The sequence below is a fragment of the Copadichromis virginalis genome, linkage group LG13, assembly GCF_057382275.1.
Source record: "Copadichromis virginalis isolate Kocher_CV1m ecotype Utaka linkage group LG13, C_Virginalis_male_GT1.1, whole genome shotgun sequence".
In the NCBI taxonomy this organism is placed as follows: domain Eukaryota; kingdom Metazoa; phylum Chordata; class Actinopteri; order Cichliformes; family Cichlidae; genus Copadichromis; species Copadichromis virginalis.
Window position 1 is genome coordinate 29497662 of NC_140630.1, and position 21345 is coordinate 29519006.

General features: G+C 41.4%; 1 non-coding gene across 1 annotated transcript; it reads right to left on the reverse strand.

Moving 5' to 3' along the window:
* Positions 1–19818: 19818 nt before the first annotated feature.
* trnai-uau (transfer RNA isoleucine (anticodon UAU)) lies at positions 19819–19912 on the reverse strand. The gene is made up of 2 exons: positions 19875–19912; positions 19819–19854 (listed from the first exon to the last, which is right to left on the reverse strand). It is a non-coding gene; the product is annotated as a tRNA-Ile (tRNA).
* Between the last annotated feature and the right edge of the window lie 1433 nt (positions 19913–21345).

The window sequence follows — 21345 nt, forward strand, 5'->3', positions numbered from 1 at the left end:
GGGAAGCCATATGACGAAGCCAAAGAGCAAAACCTAAGATAACCATAACTGAGATCTAGGGAAACACGAAACAGTACCACAAAGGACTCAAAACATAATCCATAATATAAAAACACGAGATCTCTCCAAAATGAAACAGGAACATGAGAGGCAGACATAACAACATAAGACAACAGACATGAAACACACGAAGGGCAAGGGAGATTTAACATAGTTGGAACACGAGGGGGAAATAATAACTAGAAACACTTAGGCATGATAACAAATAAACTTGGGAAACCTGATAAGCTTAAACATACACTATGAACATCAAAAGAACTGAAACTCAAAACACTGGGTCATAAGACCCAGGACCGTGACAAATGTGTACTTTTGTCCACATAGGTTAGGTTAACAGAAAGAACTGAGCCAGCTTAGAGATGTGACATTCAAAATTAAAGTGCTGGTCAAAACTAATGAGATTCTTAGCAGATCAATATTACTAACCAGGAGACCAATCCTGACTGAATGTAGGACAGAATAAAATCATCTAATTGTCCCATTAGCAACAAACCAACAGCAACACTAACCTGAAGAGCTTCTTTTCCCAACTCTTTATTGACTGAAGTGAAGTGTTCCTGAGATCAAAGTGTGACAGATGCCTTTTGCTTTGCTACTTTCTGCAGGGACTGGACCTTTTAGGTAATGGGAGACATAACTGCCAATCTTCTGGGGCCCTCTATGGCAATCATAACATTGAATGTGTGTGTGTGTGTGTGTGTGTGTGTGTGTGTGTGTGTGTGTGTGTGTGTGTGTGTGTGTGTGTGTGTGTAGGCGAAGGAGGGCGTAGCGCTGAAAGTGCCGGAGGTCCTCCTGGACTCGGCTTTACTTCTGCTTTTCTGGGATTAGAGGGGATCCTGTTGTCAAAATCTTATCTTAACCTACCAGCCAGGCCAAACCAACACACACACTCCAGATCAAGCTGTGGGACAATAGACCTGGCCATTTGTTGGTTTAACAGGTCTGCATGCTTGCTAAAGGGGGATTGGGGATGCCTGCTCTGATGTGCAAAGGCCTGGGAGGGTGAGGGAGTGAAGCCTTGCCAAAGGGGAGTGTGTGTGATTGTACTCGCATGCGTGTGTTTAAGTAGGGCAGGGAGAAGAGGGGTCACATAAGGCCGTGTATGCGAGTGTGTATGTTTGGGACGGTGGAATGCAAGAGAGGAGAGGGGGGACATGCAGCAGGGGACATCCCATTAATACCAGACTTAATCTCCACACTGGGCACCGACTATACACACACTCACATACAGTGCAACCCAGTATCACAATAAAACGTGTGCTAGACACGCCACTCCTCCATGTCTGTTTCACACTTTGCCTCTCCAAAGCGACAAATGTGCAGAAGTTGCATTACTAGCAGGGGAGGTATTATATTTAAAGCCACAAACTCGGTACGTGTCGGAGCAAAAAAGTTATTAAGTTCATTCCTTAATCATCAGAATCGATTAAGCTAGGGGGCGAATATGTATTTACGGGTAAATGTGTAAATGATGTCTGTTTAAACGCTTTCCCGTGATTATTTCTTAATGCTGGCTTGAAATAGCTCCCTCTGTTGTTACTGCAGATTACTGCAACTTCTGCATGCGTGTACATTTCGCGTTTTGAAGAGGCAGAGCGTGAAATGGACACAGCGGACCGGTGTGTTTATTACACTCTTTGTCATGATATCAGGTTGTGCAGGGAGACTGACAGATAGCCAGAGAAACAGGTTGTTGGGGTGAAATCATTGTTTTCATTCCTAACTAAAAGGAAAGGAAGAGGAAATGTTTTTGTTCCATGTAATATAACCAAATACCTACATTAACACTGTCAGGAAGACACACTGTCATCAGCATAACATTTTACTCTCTCTGTAAGGCTGACCACTTTTTGCAGATTCACAGTGTGAAAATCTCTCATTTTCCAAAGTATATTTCCACTGAGCTAAAGGTTAGCAACCTAAATGCAAACAAACAAATTAAGCTATGTAATAATGAGTGCACTTAAATATTCCCAGTAGATGTTTTAAGATCCAAGAAGATGTTCAAAAAAAATAAATTTAGTCGATCTCCCATTCAAGGCGGCAATCTCAGGCTCTTTCAAATAAAATATTTTGGGGGGAAATGGCAAAATGTACCTCAGACATGCACTATGAAAAATGTCTGAACAATTCTGTGTTGACTATCAAGTCTGTTTAACTCTAATTTAAAACAGAAGTTGATCTAAAGTGTTTTACAGACACATGCATTTATATTGCAGGTCTCAAAATACATGAAAAGCTGTAAGATGTGCTTTATTGTGTTACCTAGTTAGTAAAAGTAACGTCACAGTGGTCATTTTAGTCAGTTTAGTTGTCATTAATATACAGTCAGAATTGGCAAATTGCTAACGATTCATCTCCTAAATTATAATGCACTGCTCTCCCCTACATAAGCTGGCTTTATAGGTTAGAAGCAGTGGTGTCTGTATCAGTATCTGCAATGCAGGCTCTGTATGGACGATGGGAACAACGCCAACACGAGGATATCAGATCGTCCGGCTCTGTATTTACCTGGTATTGGATTGGAATAACTAGAGAGCGAGGCTGAGAGGAAGCTTGTCATTCCCAGACAACTCGCCACATTTGTCTATTTCATTCACTTCTTAAAAATAAAAATTAAGTTTGAAGGATTGCTGAAGCCCATCAGAGGCCCACAAGTGTAAAGTGACAGGACAGAAGTTGAGATTTGTAAATAGCAACCAGGCTGAAAAACGACAAAAGAAGATGACCTTTTCTTTTCATTTTCCTGCTTTCATAACTTTTTACTCACTGTCGTGTCAGTGTCGTGGCACAGAACATTTGCATTGAGTTACTATTGGTTTAACACGGTTTTTAAAAAGAGTCATTTCCCAGCAGCCGTTTCCCAAACTCGAAACTTTTCAATGCATATGCAAGAGTGCATGGTCAAATAAATTCCAGATTGCACCTTTAACTCCATTCAGTGAAAATGACTGCTTCGCCCGCACTGTGCTGTCAGGCCTCATAAATTTCCCCTGAAAACATGTTCTTTGCATGCAGCCTAATGCGTTTAAGCCCCGAGTCTGGGCAACATGTGCAAGCAAGCAACTACTTGTGCTCTTCTTGGGCGTACGCTGAACCCCACCCTCAAATCCCACCCCAACCCCCTTCACTTATTAAGAAAGGCAGATTTACAGCTGATATTGATCTGTAATTGGCAGTTTCGCCAGGAGTGATAATGCAGCAGTGTCAGCCCTTTGCACTGTAATTAAACTGGAAATTGTCTTCTGGTGTGTGTGTGTGTGTGTGTGTGTGTGTGTGTGTGTGTGTGTGTGTGTGTGTGTGTGTGTGTGTGTTGGTCTTTTGTCATAATTACGTATGTGTGAGAATGCGTATGCCAGTCTCCGTCAATATGTGTTTGTGTATACGGTAGGAAAGGACAGAGCCGCTGTGATGTGAAGTTCCATAGACATGCTTGCTGTGGCTCCGGCTTCTCTAAGCCAAGAATGGCAACAATAACAACCCCCTCAGCTCTGGAAGGAGTGATGTCAGCCTCTCTTCTCCTTTCACACACAGACACGCACACTCACACGCATGCACACAAGCAAACAACTGATGCCCCCTGGATCGTTAACATCAGACGCTGGCACAGTGTAATAGCCTACCTTAGCCAGTCCTTTAAAACACACACACACACACACACACATGCACACAGCTTCCTTCGCTTTGCTTTTGAACCCTTCCTCTGCTGAATAGCTGCATTCATAGCCGTCTGCATCGAAGCATAAAACTCTATTAATAAAACAGCAAGGGCCCGCTGAGTGACACCTGCCCAACCCTGCCAATGTACACCTAAGCCTGTTCTAGCAACAAGTGTTATCATAGTCTGCCCTAAGAACTGTGTCATTAAAAAATAGGTTAGAATAAAATTCAGGAAAAATAAAGATCCTATAGGGTCGTTTTTCATGTGAGAAGGGGGAGGATGGTTGTGCTGCAACAAGTATAACAGTATTTAAAGCCAGGTGTGAGTGCATGGCCTGCATGTTGTAAATGTCCAGCGTGGAGAGTCGGAGGTGATAGCCAGGCTGTATATAGGGCAGAGAAGAATGGTGCTACATAGAGAGCCAATGGAATAACACTAGTGGGAGCATTTTAGTGAGCCGCCACAGCGTGCAGCCAATGGAAAATGAAGCTGTGCCATGCTAGTGGATGTGCCAGAGTGAGAAAGGAGAGGAAGCAGTCGATGAATAAGATGATGATAATGATGATGATGAAGAGCAGACGTTAGGAAAAAAGGAAGCGAGGGAATGCACCGTAGGTCCCAGAGTGAATGCTACAGTGACCTGGAGTCACTGCGTCATCGCAGATTAAAGCTGGTCTTTTTGTCTCGTTCATCCCAATTAATCATCACTGTTTAACTGGTCTGCTAACGTATGTGCCACTCTGAAACAGCAGGTAAAGAGCCCCTGTGCAGCACGCTGTGGTTCCACATGCAAAGCTATGGGCTGGAGAAATGACAGCAATCATTTGCCGTTTGTCTCAGTGATGCAAAATCTTTGGCCAGAAAATCAGCAAATTCCAGTTTTAGGACCTCAAAGAGTAACTTCACGCACTGTTTAAGTTTGGAAACGCCCATTTGACAAATTCAAACAAACACATTCGAAACCTGGCACACACAACTGCTCCAGTCACGCAGAATTTATAATGCTGCACTTACATATGTAACTCACACCCCAGTCGACGGTGGTGGGGCATGACTGCTTTCGGGCTTTTGAAGGGAGGCATGACAGAAAGGGTTTGACAGCTGCTAGTCCCATTTACCAGCCTGAATTCCTCTCTAAAGTCACTGATAACATTTCAATTAGAAGTTTTCACGTGTCATGCCTTTACGTCACGTTTTTTTTGCTTGTAGCAGGACCCCATTTCCAAAATTGCTGGGATGCTTCGTAAAATGTCAAGAATACAATGCAGTGATTTTCAAATCATTTAAAGCCTAGCTTTATTCTATAGAAAATAGAATAAAGCTAACTTATAAAATGCTGAAACTGAGAATTTTGATCTAAGCAACATGAGACTTTTCAAGATGGACTGTGACTTATACTGTGCTCCATTTGACATGGACTGACCACACCAACCCAGACTTCACAATGCAACATGGCAATCTTGCATCATGCCTAAACCATAAATAAATAACCAAACTTTAAATCTTTACCACCGCTGTCTGTGATTCGCTACATAAGTCATGCATCCTCCAAGTTCTGTCCACGAATGTGCTCAAGTCTCTTTCTTCAACGACTACGACTGTCAACTCAAGAGTGATGTCACTCCCAAGTTTGACATTCACCTTCCAAAGTAAAAATATCCTTCAGTGTGGCAATATCTGAAACCGTTTTTGCAAAAAATGGGAAACTGGAGCAATCCCACTTTTGGTCAGCACAAGCCAGCATCCGCGCTTCAGAGAAGGAAGGCCTTGCTTATCTCAGCAAGACAATAGCAAAGTACACATAATAATAAAACAGCATGGCTCTAAAGAAAGAGTCCAGATACTTTGCTGGGCTCTCTGTGGTCTAGATAATATTACCCATTCGAACATTTTGAAGCATATGGAATGCATTATTTAAAACATAATATATGACTAAAGAGGCCCCAAACACTTCATCAGCTGAAGAATGGGGAAATATTTTGCTTTTGAACTAGAGTGGTTGGTCTGTTCTTCTCCTAAACATTTACAGAGTACATTCTGCTTTACTTGACATTTTGTACATGACAGCTGCTTTAACAGGATTGAAGGAGGATTTTCTGTCCAACTATGAGGCCTCTGAATCGACTAGAACTCAGGCATACTCTATAATAGCGGTCCCCAACCCCCGGGCCATGGACTGGTACTGTTCTGTGAGTCGTTTGACACCAGGCTGCAAGAGTTGAGGCTCTGGTGTGAAATTTATGGTTTTCAGGGTTTTTATCGTTAGTTTTTAATCGTTTTTATCGCTAACTCGATTTCCCTGGGTCTTTTCCCATGTGTTATGAATAAATCTTCTTTTTTTTTGGTACCGGTACTGGTTTTATTTTGTTGTATTTATCCGCCACACCTTAAAGGCCAGTCCATGGAAATATTGTCATACATAAACCGGTCCGTGGCGCAAAAAAGGTTGGGGACCGCTGGTCTATATGATACCTTTGCAGTGAATGCAATGAGAAAATAGCTAAAATATGAGCTTTGGTATTGCATGGGAGGAGGTCAGATGTGGGATGATAACCTGGAGCCAGAAGACATGAGTGTTCAGCCTGATTTCTAAGCTCTGCCTATGATGGGAGCATCAAGCTCTTTTTCACCAACAGACTGGCCTGTGGTATTTTCACACAACCCACGGCGCTCTGTGCCATCTCTCAGCACTTAGCTCTCATTGAGATATTGAGAGGTATTTTTTTGTTGTTTTCTTTTGACAGATTACAGATTCTGGGGTATTACAGTGCCTGAGCAGTACTATGCAGCACCTGTAAGTCCACTTGCCTTCCTGCCTGTAACCGCACTGTGGACAGGAGGGTGAGGGGTGGGGTGGGGTGGGGGGATGGCTGGAGAGTTTTCCCAGGCTCCGCCAAGGTGAATATAAAAGCTGCAGTGTTCGCTCTCCGACTGCATCTCCCTCTCGATCTCTTTGAACTGGGCGGTCGTGTCAGCAGCTCCCAGCCCCCAGCCACCATATCGCCCTTCATGTGCCCACAGGGAGTGATAGGCCGGGCGCCGACAGATCCGCACAGCGTACAGGACTAACGCAGAGACACACATGCTGGGTTGTGCCCTGTCTGCCAACAGGAGACGCTGATAGAGGCATGTGCGGAACACATGGGAAAGACAGAGACTGGAGGAATATGGGCCCTGGCTTTATCTTTGCATTTAGCAAGCACAAACTGGATTTGAGCCAAACCCTGCCTTTACAGCAATAACAATAAATGTCCTCTTCACAGCATCCCTCCTCCTGTTATATCCAAGGGAAAGCAGAGCAGTAGTTTCACTTATCTTCTGCTTATTGCTCCAGTGTACAGCAATCAACAGTCATAAGAAGAAGTGGATTCAGTCTTTATTATACTTATATTATAGTTGTGAGAGTAAAAAGTCTGCACCATCCCATTTAAAATAAAAAGCAGACAAGATGACTTGCTAGACAAACTGGAATTGTAATCATGATGAAAGACTTGGCACAACATAGTGACTGTTGCCGAAGTCATGTTATGATTGTTATACTTATGGCTGCGGGATGTTTCTTTTTTAATTGGCCACAATGGGCATAATGCTAACTTCATGTTGTAGGGGTTGCAAAAAGCGTTAAAAAAATAGACCTACATCAGCTGGATATGTCAATAGAAGCAAAGTTTGAGACACAGCAGCAGGAGAAGTCAGAACGCTAACCGCAAATTTAGCCCCAGCTTCACCACACAGGAAGAGCCGCTCCAGCTGTGCTCACAACCAGCAGCTGGTTGGGGAGCACTTCTGCTTATCCTTTTCAGGGTCGCAGGAGGTGCTGGAGCCTATCCCAGCTGTCATAGGGCGAGAGACGGGGTACACCCTGGACAGGTCGCCAGTCTGTCGCAGGGCTAACACACAAAGTCAGACAACCATTCGCGCTCACATTCACACCTATGGGCAATTTGGATTAATCAATTAACCTATCCCCACAAGCTGCATGTCTTTGGACGGAGGGAGGGAGCCGGAGTACCCGGAGGGAACCCACGCAAACACGGGGAGAACATGCAAACTCCACACAGAAAGACCCCGGCCCGATGGTTGAATTGAACTCAGGGCCTTCTTGCTGTGCGGCAACAGTGCTAACCACCATGTCGGCAGCAACCTTCAAGAAAATGAATAATGAACACTAATGAGTCATGTTTCAATCTGTCAATGAACAGAAGCCCATGCTTTATTCTTTAGCTGTTGGTCTTCTTGTTAGGGAAGCCCTGAATCTGACTCTTTAGCACTTTTAGAAGACTGCCTGGTGTCATGAGTGTTGATTTCTGCATCCATACGCCATACATAGAATTTGGCATAAGCAGCATGAATGCATAGATCCATCCTGCCTTGTGTCGGTGGTTCAGGCTGTTGGTGGTGGTGGTGAAATGTGTGGGAGATATTTTCTGAACTCCACAGTCTACCTGAGTATTGTTGCTGTCCATGTCCACACCTTTATGACCATGGTATACCCATTTCTAATGGCTAGAAGGTGTTACAAGGGTCTTGAACAAGATAATGAGCCACCAGATCTCAATCCAATAAGTGCATCTGCTGGATGTGGTGGAACGGGAGAAATTCACCATTGGTGTTAAGTCGACAAATCCACAGAAACTGCATCAGGCTATCATGCCAATACTGATCCAAATCTCTGGGCAATGTTTCCAGCACCTTGTTGAATCTATGCCACCAAGAATTAAGGCAAGAGTGGATTCAACCCTGTATTAGCAAGATGTACCTAATAAAGCTTCTGGTGAGAGTTTAAAGCAGAGGCTGAAAAATGAGCCACTGTGGACAAACTGCAGTTCCTCTTCCTGCCACTTGAGGCTTGGTCCAAAAGGGAATGAATCTCCACAGGCTGCCATGCTAAATGTGCAACTTTACTGCATTTAAAAAGAGCAATAACAATTTTAGCCTAGTACAAATGAAAGTTTTGGCACTGTATGGATAGTTTCTTCCTTCGCAATAATTCTAAATGGGGTAAATTTTTCTTTTTATAACTCGTTCACTTACAGGCAGCTGGAGCCAGCCTGTGTTAGCTAGGCCTCATTCACTATTTTGAGCCATTAAACTGGACCTCTTCACTGTGTGTGTCTTTCAGAACATTTTAATGGCATTTTAACATACAAAGGCACAACCAAAACAACAGCAACTAGCAAATGCTAGACCCATAAAATGTGCATAGTGTGGTGAGATCCATGTAGGACAAACATGCAAAGCCAAAAGCTTTCTTGGGCGACAAAAAACAAGGTCCAATTAAGGTAACATGCCACAAGTCTACAACGGCTATTCCCAGTCATTTAAGAGGGAGTGCAGGGGGGCGCTGGTCGAATAACTGCACAGTAATTCTCAGGAAAAACTAAATTAGATCTCAATAATGACAAAATACCACATTCCTGTGTTATCTCATAGCAATAATGGTAAATGTGCCACAAGGTCAGCAATCATATCACCAGCATACTCTGTACTCCTGTCTTACAGAGCAGCATTTATGAAAGTTGTTGTATTCATATAATTATGTACTTTTATAGTCATGTGCAAGGGATACATTTCATGGAATAGGATTAAAGTCCTGCTGTCTGCCCCTAGTTGCACATGTGGCTCTGGGATGGCATCCATATGTCCTACAAATAACTCATTGATTTGTCTGTAATGACCCCTTAACAAAAATCCTTACATGAGCGTTTGACTCCCTCCCAGACAATCCTACCCCATTACATACTTTATACTTTGTAAAAAGAAACTTTGACATGCACTAGTGAGAACCATATGCTGTCATTGTATACACAAAACTACACATAAACATGAAAGAGCAGATTATGTAGTCAGTTGTAAAAACATGTTAAAATATGCCCAGCTATGCCAAGCGCCTTTCCCTAGCCAAACACACATACACACGAATCCCTATTCCTTCACAAATGCACTAATCAGGCATCCTTCCCTTCTTTTCCGGCCACAGTGACGTTGAGCTGGCAGCGCAGCAGGTAGAGTACACAATCGCACTGGCACACAATCAGACAGTCGGCTTCCTCTATCAAAGGTCATCATTCTTATTTATACTATCCGTATCTGACTCATGCTGTCGTTACACAGTGAGCAAAAACGGACACAATGGATGTATTATAAACGATCGGGTCCATATTAAGAATTTGCAGGACTGATGAAACGCACCTGACTCATGCGAAAATGAAGATTATGGTATTTGTTATAGCAACAAAGCAACAAACACACAAGTCATGGTGACCGGAGGGAAGTATGTGCATGCATGTTTGTGTGTGTGTCTGTGTGTGTGTGTGTGTGTGTGTGTGTGTGTGTGCTTATGTGGTAAAAGCAGATGTTTTAAGGAATTTAGAGATCTAAAGCATGGATGTGTGTGTTTATCTGCTTATGCAAACCGTTAGTGGGAAGAAAAAGAGAACAACTATCAAGGAGACAACTGTGAGGACTCACATCTCCGAACTCTCATCCCTCTTCCTGCAGTGATTTCAGATCATTCCAACCCAGAGTGCTGCTTGGCTCCAACTCTCAGGAAGGACCTTTTTAGAGATTCTGGCCTACCATCAGGTCACACACTCTTCCTCTTCCAGAGGGCTCTCTGCACGCATAAATCAAACACACCTCCTCCCCTCACCATGCATGTGACATCTATCTAGATGGGCAGGCCAGTCTTAGAGGATGTGGTCTCTCACCAGGCACCGTTAGGCCAGAATCCCAAGTCTAGGGGAGCAGGGCGGACGCTGGAATCCAAACAAACTCTCCAGCATGGATGATAATACTCCCCATGCAATTTTTTTGACAAATGAGAACTTTAAATCTTGCAGGGAACATATAGGAAGCTGCACAACTAAAGGAGGTTCGAGTTTCCTGGCAGCTATGGGAGTGAAATAGTTTCCTGGATCTAAAATGAATGCATTCATATGCATCTATAACACTGATTCATACAACATGTCGCATACCTAATCCAAGAGGCCGTAAATGAGGAGCGAAATCCTGCAAATCCTTTAAATCCACTGTAATTTCCAAGAAGAATGTGTGTGTGTGTGTGTGTGTGTGTGTGTGTGTGTGTGTGTGTGTGTGTGTGTGTGTGTGTGTGTGTGTGTGTTAGTTTTTAACAATATATAGTATTTAAAGGAACACACTCCACTTTTTTGGAAATAGGCTCATTCTCCATCTCCCTCAGAGTTAACAATGCAGCGTCTTCTTTCTAAATCTGTAGGTTAGTAGGACTTTGGAGCGGGATCTTAAGGGATGGGGCGTGGCCAGGATTTTTGCTCGAGGCGCCATATCAGCAGGCCAAACAAATGCTTGCTGTGTGTGGACACACAGACACGCATACACGTTTACACACACAAACCATCATATAGAAGAGAGATTTCTGAATAGGGATTTTGTTTCTGTTTTTTTTTAAAGAGACATGAAAGACCTCAACTTAAGGTTAAGTGTATAAACTTGAAACATCTTTATGATGCAACCGAAAGAATCATGAATCTGAAAAGCTACTTGATTTTTCTGGATTTTATTTTTGTTGACTTATGAAGTTATATATATTGTTTTGTATATTTTTGAAATTTCTTAAGGAGAAGATTGCTGATTGGTCCTAACCAATTACTGTATAAAAGATGAACGACACGACAGCACTTCCTCCCATTGTGCAAAAATGAAGCCAAAATATCCCGCTTGTGGGAGCTGCCATGTTCCACTTTTGGAGCCAGAGTCTGCTCAGTAGTAACTCGTGGTGGAGCGTCTCTGCCCACACACCCACTGGACGTGACCGTGAACACGCCCCCTTACACTTTTTACATAGCCCGGCTGCTCTGTCTCTCATTCTGCAGGGTATGGGTAAAATTTATCATACAAAACATGCACTCTGTGCAATATAGATTAACGTTACTGCTGAAGATGTGAGGACATCTGATCTCTGAAAAAACTACTGTTAATGAAGCTGGAAAAACACACCCACGTCTTGATCCTTAAAAAAGCATATTAATATATAGTAAAAGCCAATCAGAAGTAAGTAGAAGTAAAAGGCTTCAGCCTACTAATATTAGTCAATAAAATACATTCTCTGCGTCAAAAGTGATGAGTTAAGGTGCCCATGGAGGCAAGGGTGCCACCAGGGATTTGGCCCCAGGGTAGACCCAAGTCAGGCTGGAGAGATTATATCTCTTGGCTGGCCTGGAAACGCCTTGGTGTTCATATTCATATTAATATTCTTATTCTTCTATGACAAAAAAGTACAAGTGTTCATTTAAAGAAATAAACAGAGCAGTAAGAGATTTTTTTTTCTTTATTTTCCTCAGCCGAAGGCCGTATCGTTTGTTTTCTGACCTGGGAGATGGATAGTCCTGGCTCAGGGACTTTTTTGGACGCCCTGTGTCACTACTGCTTCTGGCCTCTTGTTGTCTTTTGGTGTGTTTGGTGTGTTTTCAGAGGTTTCACTCAAGGTCATATTGTTCATTTTCTTAACTAGGAGTCGGATAGTGCTTGGCGTCCAACTTTTTTGGCTGCTCTGTGTCACTGGTGCTTGTCCTGGCCTCTTGTTGTATTTCTGTGTGATTTCAGAGCTTTTGGTATCGCTCGAGGTCGTAACGTCCATTTTCTCAACTTGGTCTTGGATAGACCTTGACAAAGAACTTTTTTGGATGTTCTGTGTCACTGCTGCTTGTTCTGGCCTCTTGTTGTCTTTTGGTGTGTTTTAAGAGTTTTTGGTATCACTCAAGTTCATATTGTTCTTTTTCTGAACTTGGAGTTGGATAGTCCTTGAAGAAGAACTTTTTTGGATGCTCCGAGTCACTGCTGTTTCTTTTTTCTCAGTGTCTACTCTCATCCTCTTTCTCTCTGGAGAGTAGCTCTCAGAGTTCTTTTTGCTGCCTTTGGAAATCTGACTGTATCGTCTTTTCAACACAGTTTTTTCTTCACAGATTCGTCTTTTTTTCCTTGGTGGAGAGCAGCTGTCGTCACTTCTGCAATTCTGTGCGACATAATTCGGGCCTCGCTTCCTCTTGAGTGGAAGCTGGAAATGTGTTTCATCAGAATTTGGCTCTGGATTTTGGTGGTCCATTGTAGTAAAGCCAGCGTAAGCTTGTCGGCTTTTGTGTTTACTCTGAGACATGTCAGAGTGTTGATGAAGTGACTGTCTTAAAGATTCAACTATTTTAAAATTTTTCTCAGGCGTACCTTTGAATGCTGCAATCTCGAGTGTTACAAGTAAACGGACTGACAGTTTGGGCTTCTTACCCGGATTTAAGGATTCACAGATCTAAGGCATGTTATGACATCATGATGATGTCAACGTAACAACAACATTTTTTTCTTTTTTTTTAAATTTGGTTCCATTGTCTATGAGGCTTTGGAGCTTGATGTCAAGGCAGGGGGCGTGGCCGCCGGGGCGCCATTTTAGCAGGCCAAACAAAGGGCTAGTGATGGTAAATTTGATTCTTTTTACTGAATCGAGTTTTAATGAGTCACTCACCAAAGTGAATCGAGTTTTTTAAGTCATTTGATTCACTGAGTCAGTCGACCAGAGCGTGCAAAAAATGTACATTTTCACTCAAACTTAATTTGTTTCTCTTTTCATGTAAATCCTACTGCTAAGATGAATGATTCTAAAAGAAAACAACTAAACAGCAAAAAAGAGCAAAAACATTTCTAAAATTAAGCAATTTCCTATCAAAATTGCTTAATAAACATTTATTTTATTTTATTAGTATTTTCCTTAAATGTGTTAAATATATATTTTCTCATCTAAATGTCCACTGAGCTGTGAGCCAGCTGTGATCATAATTCATCATCATCATATATGGAAAAAATGAAGTTCCTGAAGTCTCTAAACAAGAAAAGAACGACACAGATTCTGAGTTTGTCTCATTCAGAGAAGGCCTTCCTTTCTATGATGAACCATCACTTTAGTGTGATCTTTATTAGTTTCAGACCAAAATACATTTCTGTGTGTGTGTGTGTGTGTGTGTGTGTGTGTGTGTGTGTGTGTGTGTGTGTGTGTGTGTGTGTGTGTGGCTGGAGTTGGCAAAGGAACCAGCCTGTTGGAGGGATGTTTAATTAGGTTAAGGAGGTCCAGCAGGGAAGACAGCCAACTAGCCTTACACACCCTTGTTCCCGACACACACATATACACACACTTGTTAACTCTTCACTTCTTAAGTGCATCTGGCTCGTCGGGCGCAGCACAGTGTTCAGTTCACATAAAACTTGGACTACTGTTACAAGTTTTCCAGATCCCACCTGCTGCTGGACTCACTTTTCATTATTCCTGAGTGAGAATGTGCAGCACAAATTACAGTAACTGGCGTCATCACGTTTATTTTTAGTTTCTAACAGCTTGACAAAGCTAATATAGGAGTGTAGAATAAGCAATTTTGCGCTTTAAATTCTCTTCAAACATAAAATATGTCGAGCATACTGCAGGTGCAACAACAGAAAATTCGATGAAGTGTTTACACTTTACAGAAGATAAATCTCATTATTCAATCCAGGAAGTGGTTTGATTTTAACCAGATGTTAAATATCTACCACTTCACTTGTAACTTGTTTGTGCATTAGGAGTAGCTTTACGCCTATCCCTTTGTATGGACCTTTTACCTACTTGGCATCCAAACGAAGCCTTGCAACAAGGAAACTTCAACTATAGTTGCTTAGCGTGTGGCTAAAATGCATCCCGGACTGGTTAGGAGTCCATCCATCCATTCGCTTCCGCTTATCCTTTTCAGGGTCACGGGGGGCGCTGGAGCCTATCCCAGCTGTCATAGGGCGAGAGGCGGGGTACACCCTGGACAGGTCGCCAGTCTGTCGCAGGGCCAACACACAGGGACAGACAACCATTCGCACTCACATTCACTCACACATTCACACCTAGTGGCAATTTGGATTATCCAATTAACCTATCCCCACAAGCTGGTTAGGAGTAAAGATTAAAATACATGAATACTCCTATGACAGCTTCTGCTGGGTTTTTGATAAAGAACAGTAAAGGTTCCCTATTGATTAGTGCTGTATGAGTGGGCTCCTGTTTAGTTAGAAGATGTTAGTCTTACCACTTGTCCAGTGTGTCAAGATATAAATCAATGCAAGGAGAAAAGCAGCAGACTGTCTAAGTTCATTGTGTACAATAATACAGAAGGAGAAATGTTGCTGTCGCGCTGATGGTTTGGAAGAACTTTGACAGGCTTGCACTGTTGCCTTACAGCATGAAGGTCCTGGGTTCAAATCCACTAGCTGGGCCTTTCTGTGGGTAGTTTGCATGTTTTCCTCAGGTCTTCATAGGTTCTCTCTGGGTACTCAATCTTCCTCCCAAAGACATGCAGTTAGCAGGGTTTGTTTTACAAACTAAATTAATCTAAATTACCAGTGCTGTTAACTAGTGAAGCCTGAATTGAATAAGAGAAAGAAGATGGAAATATTATTGACAAACTCAGGTAAACTCACAAGGTTTCTTTTCACTGTATATAATAAACTGCCCAAACTTTACCACATATCCATTTTTGTACCTTTTAATTGTTGATCCTAATACCACGGTTATTTAAAACCTTACTTTTGACCATGAAGAAACATATTGTATTGGTACAAGAAGTACCAAGAAGTTTGGTACGATCATGCCGTCAGCTTTGGCTGTAATGTACTACACTTGCATACAGCCTCTTATTTTAGAAAGAGCCGTAGTATTCGCTTCTTCATCCAGTCATTTCCATGTAAGTGGCAGAAGATTAATCAGGGATTGCTAAATGTACTTTCCATAATATTCTTTCCCAGTTCCTCCTTGTTGATCCTGAATCACACCAGGACACTCTGTTGAGTCTACCTGCAGGTTTCCCATCATCAGGACATGGAAAACCCAGGCGTCGTAATCACTCCAGCTGGCTCTTTTCGACATGAAAGAGTGGATCTAGTCCAAGCTTCAGCCAGACGCATGAGTCCCTCAACCTGTGTGTAAGGCTATGGAGGAAAATAATTTGGGCCACTTGTTTCCACAGTCCTGCTGTGTTGATCACACCCCACAGCTCATGACTGAGTGATATCGGCTGACAAACATCAGTCCATCTAACCATCTGGCTTTCCATTTTACCACCACTGGCAAACAAGAACTTGAGGTACTGGACCTGGGAACACCTACAATCAGCTGGGGTAAGAAAACTGGAAAACTGTGGACTGCTAGCGTCCTGTTAGCTTTAGCAGAATCTTCTGTTCAGACTGGAGAAGTCGATACTTTTGCTTCTGAGGCCACAGTTCACCTCTGGAAAGTGTTGGATTGTTCCTTTACCACTTTGTAAACTGTAAGGACAGCCCTTTGAGTGACTTTGCTATTTTACTACTTTCAATCTCCAGGTCTCTTACACAATGTCCCATATCCATCCACACACACAATCACACAGACAGGCAAACTATCAGCTGTTGAGGCAGATGATAATAATAAAGTGCTGGAGACATTCACAGTTTACCTTGGGAAAGCAGAAGTTGAAAAAATGTAAATGGCACGGCTGGGAATTCTTCACCAGATGACTCCCAACATTCACACACTTCCCCAGAAAGACCAGCCACATACATAATTGACTTCCCAGGAACAAACCATTATCTCACGTCCTCCTCAAAAACTTATTCAACCCTCCCCAGCTGCGGGTCACATCTAGCTCACACACATCTCCCCTTCTGACAAGACACACCTTTGACCTGAAGTTTCACTGGTGTGCAGCCAGGAAAAATGACATCATTTCCTTTCGGTGACTTGACAGGCACTCCATCAGTAAAGTCCCTCTGGGTTTGAGAGAGCAGTGGAAGAAAAAAAGCAAAACAAAACAATAATGATAATAATTATACCTTCACACGTAACGAAGAGCAGAGCCCACGGGCCACAATACATAACAGCTGGGCCTGGGAGCTGTCAGACGGCTAGATAGTGAGTGAGCACTCTGCTAACCAAAGACAGATGTGAATTACAGCTTGTGACACATAGCTGTGTGGTTAGTAACAGCCCGGGGGCAGTCGGGGATCTAAAGATCCTATTATACTATTGCAAGATACATTTCAAAACTGAAATGCTGCACTGAAGTTGAGGGATTTTCGTTCCATGTATATGTACATGCAACGCTTCCGGCACAAACCGTTCTTGTGGGAAGCAATCATTCTAAAGATGGCAGTCTCAACAGGTACATAAATTGCACTCGTGTAAAATGAATTTGGAATTTATTAAATAAAAGTCTCTGTGGTTAATTTGTATCATAAAAGACCACACCAGTTTCTGCTCTGATTGGTGCATGCAAGCCAGATCAGGTTAGAGATCTAAGAACAGGTCTGGCCACAACACCTACAGGCTCGCAATTATCGCGCCTTTGTATCCTGTTTATTCTCTTCGTCACACTCACCACTCTTCCTTTCCCATCAGATGTTTTCAGTCACTTATTTTCTCACTGCTAAATATCAGCCATACACACGAACTCCCACAAAAGCAAAGCTTTAAATCACTGAAATGGCTCCGCTTTTACATCCCAGCAAGCCAAAGCTATGAAGTGCCTTTATGTGAAAATGCAATCAAAAGGCAAATTGTCAACATGTCAGATGACATGGAGCTTGTTTTCTGTGAATATGATACTCGTTTTGGTTTGTCCTTTGGGTGTGTTTGGGCAAAACAAGTAAGTAGGCTGGTTCACATACAGTGTTTTTCTTCTTTAAATAACTTGTGTCACTCACTTTCTGTTTACTGTCCACACTTCAATGAACACATCAGCAACTTGGCATTTAGTATCTTGCCCAAGGATACTTTGGCATGCATACTGAAACAGCAGTGATTTAAACCACCATCCCTCCAATTAGTAGATTGCCTGCTGTACCTCCTGAGCTGCAGCCACTCCAAAACAAGTTCTTAATCAACCACTTTAGCCCATAAATTTAATGACTGTGAGCCAACACTTTAAAACTATTTACATTCTAACATTTGTCTACTCTCTCCCATAGTTTATGCTTTCCTATCTATTTTGTTGGTCGTAGTCACCCTGCACTCCTCTTTTCTGTTTTCTCTAGTGGCCCCCTTATCCAGAAAACCCTGCAGTTCCCTTTCTTCTGCAGTGGAGTTCGTCCACCCCACTGGGTAACTTCTGCTTGTTGAGCTTTCTCTCTGATGCTGTAATGTCGACACAAATGCACTATGTAAATAAAATCACTGACTGCATTTAGCTTTAATGCTGCTATTTTCTTTATCTGCATTACAATTCCTCTCACATAATTATATCTCAGACTGTATGTTTTTGGCTCTTATCTTCTAACGATAACAGAAATCTACTGTTTGCTTAACCATTTTTGCTTTTCCTGCTCTGACACATTTATTCTAATATAGATAAAGCACATGCTGAGAGAATAAAGCTGGTTCTCACTGGACACCAAGTGAAGGGAGAAGGGGGTGAAAAGATAACATTGGCAGAATGAAAGGACACTCCTGCAAATGTTTGGGCAAACAGGCAAGGTGTGGTGATGATAGGCACTGCAATGAAAATGTAAAGAAAACTAACAAAGTGTGTTTGGTTGGACTGGAGGAGACACGGGTAATGTCTTGAACAGTGAAAGTCTTTCAGTAGACCTCGTATTCGACTTATCTGAGGCAAATGATTTCAGCTTTGCATCATATCATCTTGTAGCACTGCCTGTCCATTTTTATATCGTACACACGACAAATATAGTAAATCAGCTTTTTTTCCCCCTGCTCTACTCATATGTATTTTCATGTACAGCGTCACAAAGATAGACCTCAGTCATGACTTACTCCAAAAGATAGTTTCGTCAGTCTTTTAAAAATACAATAATAAAATGCAGACATCCATATGTGCAGAACGTGCAGACAGATGAGAACACACAGAGTACAGACATGTGAAGACGTTGGGGGGAAACTGTTTTTATTCAAACAGCAGAGACAGCCAGTCAGATTCAAACGTCAGGAAAAACAGCGCAGCTAATCCAAACGTTGGACAACAGCGACATCTAGTGGTACAAGGGCAAGGGGAAACGTGAAGTCACAGTTTTGGAAATCTAAGATAAGAGATAAGATAAGATAGAACTTTATTAATCCCTCGGGTGGGTTCCTCTGGGAAATTCGACTTCCAAAAAGCACAGCAACGACCGAAGTTACAGTTACAGAATTGTTATATATATATATATATATATATATATATTTTATATATATACATATATATATATATATATATATATATATATATATATATATATATATATATATATATATATAACAATTCTGTAATATGTAATATATATATATATATATATATATATATATATATATATATATATATATATATAAATACAGAGACAAATATAAATAAAATATACAAAGGGGATAAATAGAATAAATAGGAATAAAAAATAAATCTACTGCATACACTTGTCGCTCAGCAGTGAATCACGTGCTTTGAAATTTGTTTTTGTATTCAAACCGTGTTATGGTGTTCATATCAGCAGCTTGAGTACAAGCTCTGTAATGGAAGCAAAAGGTTTGAAACCGCGGGGGTGGGGCACACACACGGAATGAATAAACTGTGTATATATAATAAATTCGTTGCACAAAAATGCAAAAATATTCATGTATTCATCTATTAATTTCTTAAAGTTTTTATATTTTCTAAAATATCATATAAAATATCACATCGTGCAAGACGGGGGAATACGAATTCAACATTTCACTTCCCTGTCAGAGTGAGAAGGCGCAGAGATGGAGAGTTGCTGCCTCCTGCTGGCGTTGAAGCGCAAGTGTCGCTTAACTGTCTAATAACTACGTAGTCCTGCATTCAAATTTAAAACTGTAAGTTAGATAATTAGAACTAATAATTAAATAATTAATAATTAAAACTAATTAGATTAAAAAGTAGGCTTGTCATATTTAAATTTGTATTATCTTTAGTTTAAATGGAGCCAGCGTACAAACTTTGAGCGTCGACAATAAATTGTTTACAGTGAATTTTTAATAAGTCTATCAATCACCCTGTGATGCGCGTGACAAGCTGTCAGAGGTCGATTTACAAAAAAAGATTAAACACCGGTAACTTCAGGGCGTACTATCAAAAGGCTGCTCCAGGTGAGGCTCGAACTCACAACCTCGGCATTGCTCTACAGTGTACTGTCATATAAGTACCGCGCGCTAACCGATTGCGCCACTGGAGCTCACTGTGTTAAGCCTGCAGTTGAGCTTATAACCCTGAAACAGATGTGGTGTCACGTCACTGATGTTTACTGATTTTACACCTTTGATATAGTGATTGAATATATCGAGAGAATAATGTTTGTTTAAACGCGATGACGACCAACGGTGCATTTACTGACTTATGTTGAGAAAAGCTGCTAAGACGTGTTTAACAGCGGTAATGACAGGAGCGTCATGATTCAAGGACATTTTAACTTATGGCTAAATAACATGTCAGCTGAAGGTCTTAGTGCCTAACAAACTAACGTGTCTAAAGCTGCTTTATATCGCGTAACTGTTGGGTCAATGATATGGCTGTATGACGTGACCCGGAAGTACTTGCGTGGCACGAAGAAGAAGAGCTGGCTGAATTTTGGCGCTGACTGGTGATGTGCGATACCACTGATTTCCTTTCCGATCCGTTACCAAGTAAAATTCAGGGTGGTATCAACGACACTGGTCCGATACCGATACTTTGTACAAAAATTTAATGTGTTACTGTATTTCAAATTCTTCATAATGTTTTGTTGGTCGTTTCATAATGACTACAGGTCATCAGACTATTTGTTCTTATTGTTTAATTATGAAGAATTATCATATCGAAATAAAAAACCTTAAGTTGTTTGTTAATTGACGCTATCTGAACACACATATCTTGTCATTTAACATGTATATACTTGCCTGGACATTTCACACTTTCCCACATTCACAGCTGTGCTGTGGCACACTACAAATTTTGGTATCAATCCAATATCAAGTAAATATAGGGCCAGTATTGCCGATATCAGTACGACTAATTTTAAGTTATTTAGGCAGCTAATTGGGGGAGAGTAGTGTGCTATGGCTTATAAGATATATTCTCAATTTGCAAATTCTGAACACATTTTAATCACCACTATATCACCGTGATTGTTGCTTTCCACAGTAATTAGTTAACACAAAAAAACCCCACACCTTTCAGCTTTTCATTTGTTTTGAAACAGGGTTTTTGGAGACCTGGAATGTAAAGTTTTCTATCTCTAAAGACCACAAAAAGGTTCTGACATTTGTCATAGTGCATGTTTGAGGTTTATTTTTAAAATTAACTATGATCATTATACTATAACTCATAATCTTTCACAAGGTTAAAACTTCAAAAATACGCTGATGCAGAATGCAGAAGCAATGATAGAAGAGGAACGAAACAGTTTCAATATTTTGAATCTGCCTTCCTCTTTTTTACAATGAAAACCATGTTTGCCACAACATGGTAATTTTGATAAATGAGAAATATGTCGTCTAACAATGGCAGACGCACATACACACACGATTACATCAAATTTAAATATCACCTCTAATATCACCTGTGGAAACCAGAGAGAGCATTTCTCATTAAGGGTTTGCAGTATTATTTATGGGGGTTTTTTGTCAATTA